Consider the following 10250-nt stretch of genomic DNA (forward strand, 5'->3'; position numbering starts at 1 on the left):
CCATTATAAACCCAGGCTTAAGGTATAACCTACAGCCGAAAAAGGAGATAGTGATCTAGCAGTAAAAAATCTCTAAGCAGGGCCGGGCATGGTGACTCATGCCTGTAATCCCAGCACTTTGGGAGGCCGAGGCGGGTGGATCACCTGAGGTCAGGAGTTCGAGACCAGCCTGGCCAAACATGGTGAAACCCTGTCTCTACTAAAAATACAAAAAAATTAGACGGGTGTGGTGGCAGGCACCTGTAATCCCAGCTACTCCAGAGGCTGAGGCAGGAGAATCGCTTGAACTCAGGAGGCAGAGTTTGCAGTGAGCCAAGATCTCACCACTGCACTCCAGCCTGGGCAAAAAGAGTGAGACTCCATCTCAAAAAAAAAAAAAAAAAAAAAAAGAATCTCTAAGCAAATATATCCAATAAAAACCAAAACAAGCCAAACAGAAAAGACTGGAATAAATAATCCTTTAATGCAAAGACATTAGACATACATCCACAAGTGAAAAATGCCCTCTCTAAATGGACAAAACAAGGAACCAGTGACTGACCCTAACAAGATGGCAGTATGTGAGCTCTCTGACCAAGAATTCAAAATACCAGTTTTATTCTGTGTAATCTCCAAGATAACACAGAAAAGCAATTCATAAATTTATCAGAGTCTTCTGCGTGGTCACGTCAAGGCGCGCCTGGGCCTGGGACTGAGCTGCAGCCCCTCAGCTTCGCCCACCACCTCTCAACCATGGACCCCCGCAAAGTGAATGAGATTTGGGCCTTTGTGAAAATGTGTAAGCCGGATCTGAGCATTCTGCACACCAAGGAAATGCGCTTCCTGAGGGAGTGGGTGGAGATCATGGGGGGTAAAGTACCACCTGCTACTCAGAAAGCTAAATGAGAAGAAAATACCAAGGGGGAAAAAAAACTGATAGTAAGAAGGTGGAGGAAGGCTTAAAGGCAGATGAACCATTGTTAGAAATAGATAATCAGTGCCACGAAGAAAAGTCAGCATGGAGACAAATGATCTCACAACAAGGCCATCTTTGCTTTCTGCAGAAAGGGTGCTCAATTGCAGATGGAACAATGGTGAGAGCAGACCTGGACAAGGGAGGGCAAGGGGTTCTTATTCCTGATGCACATGGCCGCTGCTGCTGTGTCATTCTCCTATTGGCTAGGGTTAGACTGCACAGGCTAAACTAATTCCGATTGGCTAATTTAAAGAGAGTGATGGGATGAGTGGTTTGGCGGGAAAAATGGTTATGGAATGAGTCAGGGTGGAGGATGAGTCAGGGCAGAGCAGGTAATTGGAATGAGTCAGGGTGGAGCCAGTAATCGGAATGAGTCAGACTGGAGCAGATGATCAATAAACGTTGCTTTATGAGGAAGTTAAGTTTAAAAGTAGAAGGCAAAGAATTGAACATACTGGTATATTGACTCTTTGAAGAGAAATTTATAACTCATATCTAACATTCCCTCCTCTTGCGTTTACCTTACAGCTCTTTCTCTTCAAACCTCTTTAATATGTCTTGGCTTAGTTGTTCTGCTTGATTTTCCAAAAGAAGAAGCTTCTCTAGATAAGGTGTAGGATAGTTAAGGGAGGTTCTAGTAAGAGCCATTTTTATGAGCCTCTGTACCAAACCACGGATGCATGGTATGACACAGCACCCGACAAGAATAAGTAAACCCATTACGGCTGTGAGGGAAGTAAGAATTGAGGCTATTATTCTTTTCCATTTAACGAACCATTTTTCTAGCCATCCTGTAAAAGGGTCATTTACCCCTAAGTTGTTGGCTAACTTATTGGACAGAGCAGTCAGACCTTGCAATGTCTTTGTTATACTGTCATCAGGGGCAGTGCTGTTTGGGATGAAGGTGCAACACTGAGTTTTAATTATGACACAAACTCCTCCTTTTTCTGCTAATATCATGTCTAAGGATATCTTATTTTTCCCAAGCCGTTTGGCTAGTAGCCCCTAATTATTCAGCTATTCCTTTAACAGCATCTGTAGTGTAATTAATAGATCGCTGTTGGTTGTAATAGATGTAGTTTATCCAATTTACATTTTCTTAATTGTCACCCACCAAAATATTGACTCAAATCCTGCAGCTATTTGATTTCGGGCTTTAAATTGATCTGGTATTCCCCATTGGACTCTAATTGTGTCTAAACAGACATGATAGTAAAACAACCCATAAAGGGCTTCTTTTGCTTTATGATGTCTTATTTTTCCTTTCTCTGGTTGATGAAATGCCAGGGTGAAAGGGATAGCCAATTGGACTAAAGCATAAGTCCCACTTGACTTACTTAGCAGAGTGTTCAGTAAAGGTCCACCATAATACTACTACACATCCGCTCAGGGATGAATAAGGGCTGACTGATTGGCAAGCTTTTGAAAATTGTTAAGCTCACTGCATCCCTTTAGGTCTCCAAGGAACACTAAGTTTCCTCCCTGTTGGGATGTTACCAGGGGTCCTTGCTCCCACAGCTACCAAGATGGTGGTGGGCCACTTCCAAAATGGCAGCAGGCCACTTCCAAGATGGTGGCAAGCCTCGTGCTCTCTGACCTGAGGTTCTTGGCCTCAGATTCCAAGGAATGAAATCTTGGGCCATACAGTGCTATAGCTCTATTAGAATAAGTGGGTCACAGAAGAGAACCGTGGAACCCAGTGACTAGTGTTCAGCTTGATTAGGACAAACCCAGGCACTTAGCCGTGCAGGAAGAATAGCAAGCCTTTAGCCCGATTGGGAGCGGCAATGGGTGCCTTGCTGGATCAGGAGCACAGCGGACACCCTGCTGGATCCGGAGGGATGGAAGTCAGCAGTGGGTCTGCAATGGCGGCAAAACAGCAGTGGTGGACAGCGAGCGAAAGCTCAGCTAGAGCCCTAACAAACAAAGACCAGAAGAGTGCCGTTGCAAGATTTAATAGAGTAAAAACAGAGCTCCCATACAAGGAGGGGACCCAAAGGGGCTTGCCGTTGCCTGCTTGAATGCCTGGGTTTATAGCCTGATCCTTGTTCCTCCCGCTGTGCACTCAGGCAATAGATGATTGGCTATTTCTTTACCTCCTGTTTTTGCCTAATTAGCATTTTAGTGAGCCCTCCGATTGGTCGAGTGTGAGCTCAGTTGCAAGCCCTGTGTTTAAAGGTGGATGCGGTCACCTTCCCAGCTAGGCTTAGGGATTCTTAATCGGCCTAGGAAATCCAGCTACTCCTGTCTCTCAGTCCGAGACACTAAGTGAACTTAGTGTTGGGAGATGGAAGCTGGATGGCCCTCGGGGGCTGACCTGCAGGGTGTTGAAATTCGGGATATAGCAGAGAGAGAGCTTGGCACAACTTGTTACCCCAGGCTGCAGAATCCTGTAAGAGAGCTACCATGCAGCCCATGCCCGGTCGACTGGAAGACCGCCCTAGTAAAAAGGGGACAATCTGGGCCTCTGGCCTGCAGTGCACACAAGCATAACAATTGCCTTTGTTTAACATGTGGACGGAATATTTAATCCATTTTAACCAGGCATTTGCATCTTTATACCCTGTTTCAATGGCTATGGTTTGCCTTAGGTCTCCTATTTCTACTACTGAGACCTTGCTTTTGTCATTTGGCATGAGGCGAGTCATAGTTTGATTTCATAGGTTTGGGAAAGGGGCAGCCATAGAAGGTGGAGGAGGGAGAACAAAGCACATCTTAAGCCTATAAGATCCTTTCCAGTGACTTCTGCTCCTAAACCACAGAAGTGCTCTAAAGTGGGGTAAGAGTTGCTACTGGTAGGAATAGTAATGGATATAAGCACTGCGTAAGGAAAGGAAAGGAAAAGATAGACGGACTAAGCTTTTTTTAGCTTTAATTTGGTAGAGGTTTGTCCAGGAACAATGACCCATGATTCTGATGATAATGGCACTTGCTTGACTCGGGTGTGATGTGTCCATCCTTTTCTGCTGTACAAACAGCAGTCTCGGTGGTTAGCAGCACAATGCAGGGTCCTTCCCAGGCTGGCTCAAGTTTCCCTTCTTTCCGGCCGGGCACGGTGGCTCATGCCTGTGATCCCAGCACTTTGGGAGGCTGAGGTGGGTGGATCACGAGGTCAGGAGATTGAGACCATCCTGGCTAACACAGTGAAACCCCATCTCTACTAAAAATACAAAAAATTAGCCGGGCGTGGTGGCAGGCACCTGTAGTCCCAGCTACTCAGGAGGCTGAGGCAGGAGAATGGCATGAACCTGGGAGGCGGAGCTTGCAGTGAGCCGAGATTGTGCCACTGCACTCCAGCCTGGGTGACAGAGCGAGACTCCGTCTCAAAAAAAAAAAAAAAAAAAGTTTCCCTTCTTTCCACCCTTTGATGAGAACGTAATCCCCAGGCCAATGCTGATGTACTGGAAACTCCAAAGGCAGCACCTGGGCTGAAAGACCTCTTGTTTTAGGGGAGGAGAAAGTGGAGGTTAAACCAAGGAAATAATTTCTAAGAAATTGATCTTTTGTTTTAAATGTGGGGACATCAGCAGTGGACTTTATAGTCCTTGGTGCCTTCTTGCTGAGAAATTTTCTTTTCTTTTTTTTTGAGAAGAAGTCTCGCTCTATCGCCCAGGCTGGAGTCTGGAGTGCTGGAGTGCAGTGGCACGATCTGGGCTCACTGCAAGCTCCGCCTCCTGGGTTCAAGGGATTCTCTTGCCTCGGCCTCCCTAGTAGCTGGGACTACAGGCGCCCGCCACCACGCCTGGCTAAGTTTTTGTATTTTTAGTAGAGATGGGGTTTCACCATATTAGCCAGGATGGTCTCAATCTCCTGACCTCGTGATCCGCCCGCCTTGGCCTCCCAAAGTGCTGGGATTACAGGCGTGAGCCACCATGCCTGGCCTGAGAAATTTTCTTTAGCACCTATTTTTATTAGTTTTTAGACCAAAGAAAGCCAAACACTATTTTATATTTAACAGTGCTTCCTGTATGATTTTATACCAGATGAACTAAATTTCACCTTTATATTAGTGTTATTAATGTTAAAGTTAATTTAAATAAAACCTTATAGACATATTTATCCAATTTTAATGTCTGACCATAAGGTAATATTTTTATAGACTCTTTTTAACCATTTATAATTTTTGTTAAAGAGCAGGTTAGTGCTTTAAGAAAAATCTGTTGTGCTTTTATTTTAATGTCCAGTTCACAGAAAAACTGGATACCCCTTTAACTTTAGCCAATATGTTTACACACAGAATTTCTTTTACAATTAACATTTCAAAACTTGCTTAAACCTTCAAAACAAATTTTTTTTTTTTTTTGAGATGGAGTCTTGCTCTTTTGCCCAGGCCGGAGTGCAGTGGTGCTATCTCGGCTCACTGCAAGGTCCACCTCCCGGGTTCACACCATTCTCCTGCCTCAGCCTTCTGAGTAGCTGGGACTATAGGTGCCCGCCACCACACCCAGCTAATTTTTTGTATTTTTAGTAGAGACAGGGTTGCACCATGTTAGCCAGGATGGTCTTAATCTCCTGACCTCGTGATCCGCCCACCTCGGCCTCCCAAAGTACTGGGACTACAGGCATGAGCCACCGTGCCCAGCCAACAAAATATTTTTTTTAACCTTTTAACGTAGGTAAAAATCCATATTCTTATGCCTCCTTATAATCCTTTTACCAAAAATATATTTTACTTTCCTTACACACCTTGCACATAAACTGTTTCTTCAATAGTTTTACATTCAGGAGGTCTAATTACTTTTAAATTATACAACATTTCTTGCATACATTCCCTTTCATAACTTTTTTCACGACTTTCACAGACAATTCTTCTATGTGCCTCAACTTTCTGACTTGTTGCAAACATCCCTTTCTTTAAACAACCAGTTAATTTGTTTTAGGACAAGAATTTACCATATAATATTCTTTTTACATAAATTCTCCCCCATTTTTTGTTTTCAAAGATAACCATTCTTTTCCAAAGTGAACTTCTTCATGTCTGTGGACTAGACTGCTTTAGGCCACAAAATTAGAAGTTAGGATAATACATGTGACACTGTCAACTTTTAGCAAATTTTACTTTTGTTGAAAACTCTGTGAGTTTAGGATTTCAATTATTCTTTGCTATTAATAAGACTTCGTTCAGTCCATATTAACTTAGAATCGGTATAGATGGCTCCTTACTGATTCTGCAAGTACTTTAAGGCTTGGCTGAATGCAAAGAGCTCACGCGTTTGAGCAGACCAATTATTCAGCAATTTTCCTAACTCTGCTTCTACAGGAGTTTCCTTATCACTTACTGAATACCCATTGTGTCTTTTTCCCTCAATCACCCGGGATGAACTATCTATCATCCTGTCCTGAAGGCAGTTCCTCCTAGGTCTGGTTGGACCTTTGTATGGTAATCAATTAAGATTGAGATTCCCTGTTAGGAAACCTGCTGGGTTAAGGGAATTTTCAGTGGTCAATGTTAAATCATCTTTTTCTAACAGAATAGCCTCATACTTTAAGGTTCTTGAGTCAGTATGCTACATTTTTGCCTTTTTTTTTTTTTTTTGACTTAGGATAGTTCTGACCTGATGAGGTGTGCTCACAATGAAGTTTCCTCTAAAAGTTATTTTTCTACTTTCTTCTGTTAACAAAGCAGTTGCCACTACAGATTAAATGCATTTGGGCCATCCGCAGTTTACTGGGTTAAGGATTTTTGATTAGGAAAGGCTATGGGTTGTCAGTGGCCTCAGTGCTTTCAGGCTACACCCTTGTTTACACTGACAACAAGGTGGTATTGGAGTGTTATAGGGTCAAGGAGAAGACCTTCAATTATCAATTATAGGTTTTTAATTTACCCTGGCACTTAAAGGAATAGGGTACACTGTTTTCTCTTTACTACTTCTATCTCTTTCTCTCTCTCTCTCTGACTCTCTCTCTTTGACTCCCTCTTTGTCTTTCTGTCTCTCTCTCTCTCTGCCTCTCTCTTTCTCCCTCTCTTTGACTCTCTGTCTCTTTCTTTGTTTTTATCTCTGACTTCCTCTCCAAGTTTCTCTTTATTCTCTGCTGGTCTTTCCCTGCCTCTGCCAGCTGCTTATGCTGCTGTTCCCCCCTCTTCTTCCCCTTCCCCTAAGGGAGGGACCAGCAGGAGTGGAACGACTCTTTCTTCCCCCCAAGAAGAAAGGAAAGGGGAGTTCTGAATATTTTTCTTACTACCAGAGGTTTGTGTAAGGTTCAACCCCCTGAAATTTTTGGAAGGCTCAACCACTCAAACCAGGGGTGTCTTGCCTTGTCTGTCCTGGAAGGCTCAACCCCTCAAACCAGGGATGTCTTGCCTTGCTGCCCTGGAAGGTTGACCTGTTTCCTCCCTTTCCCCCTCTGAAGGTCTTTTGCACACTTCCCACTCGTGTTGTCCTCTCTGGCTGCTCTCCCAAGGAAGAATTAGACCCCTCTTAGCATTGGTGTGCCGGTATAAATCCCACAGCAGGATCTGCCCTAAGCCATATGAGGTAGCTACAGAACTGTGGAGAGGACCCACTCACTCCAGCAGTAGGACTTGCCACCATCCACATGAATAACACCTTAAGAAGGGTTGTTTGTGATCATTCATGCACACACACATATAGCCCTCCAGAATTTGAGCACCAAGGAAGTATTTTACCGGCTCCCATGGCTTCTCCTTCCTTGGTCTGTGCAGAGTCATCGCCGCAGTATGTGAGGATCCTTTACCCTAGGTTGCTAGCCGGTTTCTTTCCACGTTGCTGAGAGTCCCAGTTTATTCGTCACACTGGGTGGATCTCGGTTCCTCACCCCTGAGGCCGCCAGAAACGAGGTAGTGGGGCATGCCTTCTCACAAGAGAGGACTGGAGACTGACCCTAGAGGAGAATGTAATCCTGGATGAGCCCCCCAAAATTGTTAGAAATAGATAATCGATGCTGCAAAGAAAAGTCAGCATGGAGACAAATGATCTCTTAGCAAGGCTATCTTTACTTTCTGCAGAAAGGGTGCTCAATTGCAGATAGAACAATAGTGAGAACACACCTGGGTGGGAAAGGGGTTCTTATTCCTGATGCACGTGGCCCCTGCTGCTGTGTCATTCCCCTATTGGCTAGGGTTAGACTGCACAGGCTAAACTAATTACGATTGGCTAATTTAAAGAGAGTGATGGGGTGAGTGGTTTGGCGGGAAAAATGGTTATGGAATAAGTCAGGGTGGAGGAGAAGTCAGGGAGGAGCAGGTAACCATAATGTGAGGGGGTGGAGCAGGTAATTGGAATGAGTCAGGATGGGGCAGGTGATCAGAATGAGTCAGGTTGGGGCAGGTGATCATAATGAGTCAGGGTGGGGCAGATGATCAGAATGAGCCAAGGCAGAGCAGGTAATCGGAATGAGTCAGGGTGGAGCAGGTAATCGGAATGAGTCATGGTGGGGCAGGTGATCAGAATGAGTCAAGGTGGAGCAGGTAATCGGAATGAATCAGAGTGGAGCAGGTGATCGAAAGGTTGCTTTATGAGGAAGTTAAGTTTAAAAGTAGAAAGCAAAGAATTGAACATACCGACATACTAATTCTTTGAAGAGAAATTTAGAACTCATATCTAACACCATCAAGTGAGGAAAGTGATCTAGTTATTGATAATGAAGGTGTGATTGAACCAGACACTGATGCCCCTCAAGAAATGGGAGATTAAAATGCAGAGATAACAGAGGAGATGACGGATCAGGCAAATGATAAGAAAGTGGCTGCTATTGAAGCCCTAAATGATGGTGAACTGCAGAAAGCCATTGACTAATTCACAGATGCCATCAAGCTGAATCCTCGCTTGGCCATTTTGTACCCAAGAGGGCAAGTGTCTTTGTTAAATTACAGGAGCCAAATGCTGCCATCTGAGACTGTGACAGAGCCATTGAAATAAATCCTGATTCAGCTCAGCCTTACAAGTGGTGAGGGAAAGCACACAGACTTCTAGGCCACTGAGAAGAAGCAGCACATGATCTTGCCCTTGCCTGTAAATTGGATTATGATGAAGATGCTAGTGAAATGCTGAAAGAAGTTCAAGCTAGGGCACAGAAAATTGCAGAACATCAGAGAAAGTATGAGCGAAAATGTGAAGGGTGAGAGATTAAAGCAAGAATAGAAAGAGTTAAGAAGGCTCGAGAAGAGCATGAGAGAGCCCAGAGGGAGGAAGAAGCCAGATGACACTCAGGAACTCAGTATAGCTCTTTTCCAGGTGGCTTTCCTGGGGGAATGCCTGGTAATTTTCCCTGAGGAATGTCTGGAATGGCCAGAATGCCTGGACTCAATGAAATTCTTAGTGATTCAGAGGTTCTTGCAGCCATGCAGGGTCCAGAAGTTATGGTGGCCTTCCAGGATGTGGCTCAGAACTCAGCAAATATGTCACAATACCAGAGCAACCCAAAGGTTATGAATCTTATCAGTAAATTGTCAGCCAAATTTGGAGGTCAAGCATAATGCCCTTCTGATGAATAAAGCCCTTGCTGAAGGAAAAACAACCTAGATCACCTTATGGATGTTGCAATAATACAAAGCAGTGTACCTCTGACCTTCTCATCAAGAGAGCTGGGGTGCTTTGAAGATAATCCCTACCCCTCTCCCCTAAATGCAGCTGAGGCATTTTACAGTGGTTTGCCATTAGGGTATTCATTCAGATAATGTTTTCCTACTAGGAATTACAAACTTTAAACAATTTTTAAACCTTAAAAATATTTAAAACAAATTTAAAGGGTCTGTTAATTCTTATATTTTTTTTACTAATGATTTTGGATTTTTTTTAAATTATTGGGCAGGGAAAACATTTATGTATGGAAGATTATTGCTCTAATTTGAGTGAAATAAAAGTTCATTAGTGCGAAGCAAACGTAACATTTGAGGATAAAGTTTGTGTTGGATATGTGGTTCCTGAAGCATTTTGACTTGTCTTTTTAAATGCTGTATCTTTTTCTTTAAAGAATTATTTTAATAAAACTAATTGGGAACACCAGTATTTCAGTAGGACCTGGGTAGGGACTGGAAGTACTTGGCAGGGCAGTAGCAATCTTGTTGTGTTTTATATAACATGCATCCTTGGGCAGGCTGCCCTTAAATCTTACACTGTGGTGAAGCGATGAATTTTTTGTAATGCTGTGGTACAGTTGCAGTACTTTGTTCTGTTCTTGTCCACTAGATCTAATAAATGTTTCATACTATTTCCACATAGGGGAAATAAGGGAGTACTTTTCTTTTTATACTTCTATGCTTAAAATTCTCTTTCCTATTCAAAAAATGCCCAACTCTGTGTCTGATTTCTGCTTGTTACATTTTTCTCCCTTA

The 10250-nt window shown here is 43.5% G+C and overlaps 1 pseudogene; it reads left to right on the top strand.

Annotated features, from left to right (window-relative positions):
* The first annotated feature begins 732 nt into the window (after window positions 1-732).
* On the top strand, window positions 733-9392 carry LOC100602824 (annotated as a pseudogene).
* Window positions 9393-10250: the final 858 nt, after the last annotated feature.

Source organism: Nomascus leucogenys, chromosome 2 (genome assembly GCF_006542625.1).
Source record: "Nomascus leucogenys isolate Asia chromosome 2, Asia_NLE_v1, whole genome shotgun sequence".
Taxonomy (NCBI): Eukaryota; Metazoa; Chordata; class Mammalia; order Primates; family Hylobatidae; genus Nomascus; species Nomascus leucogenys.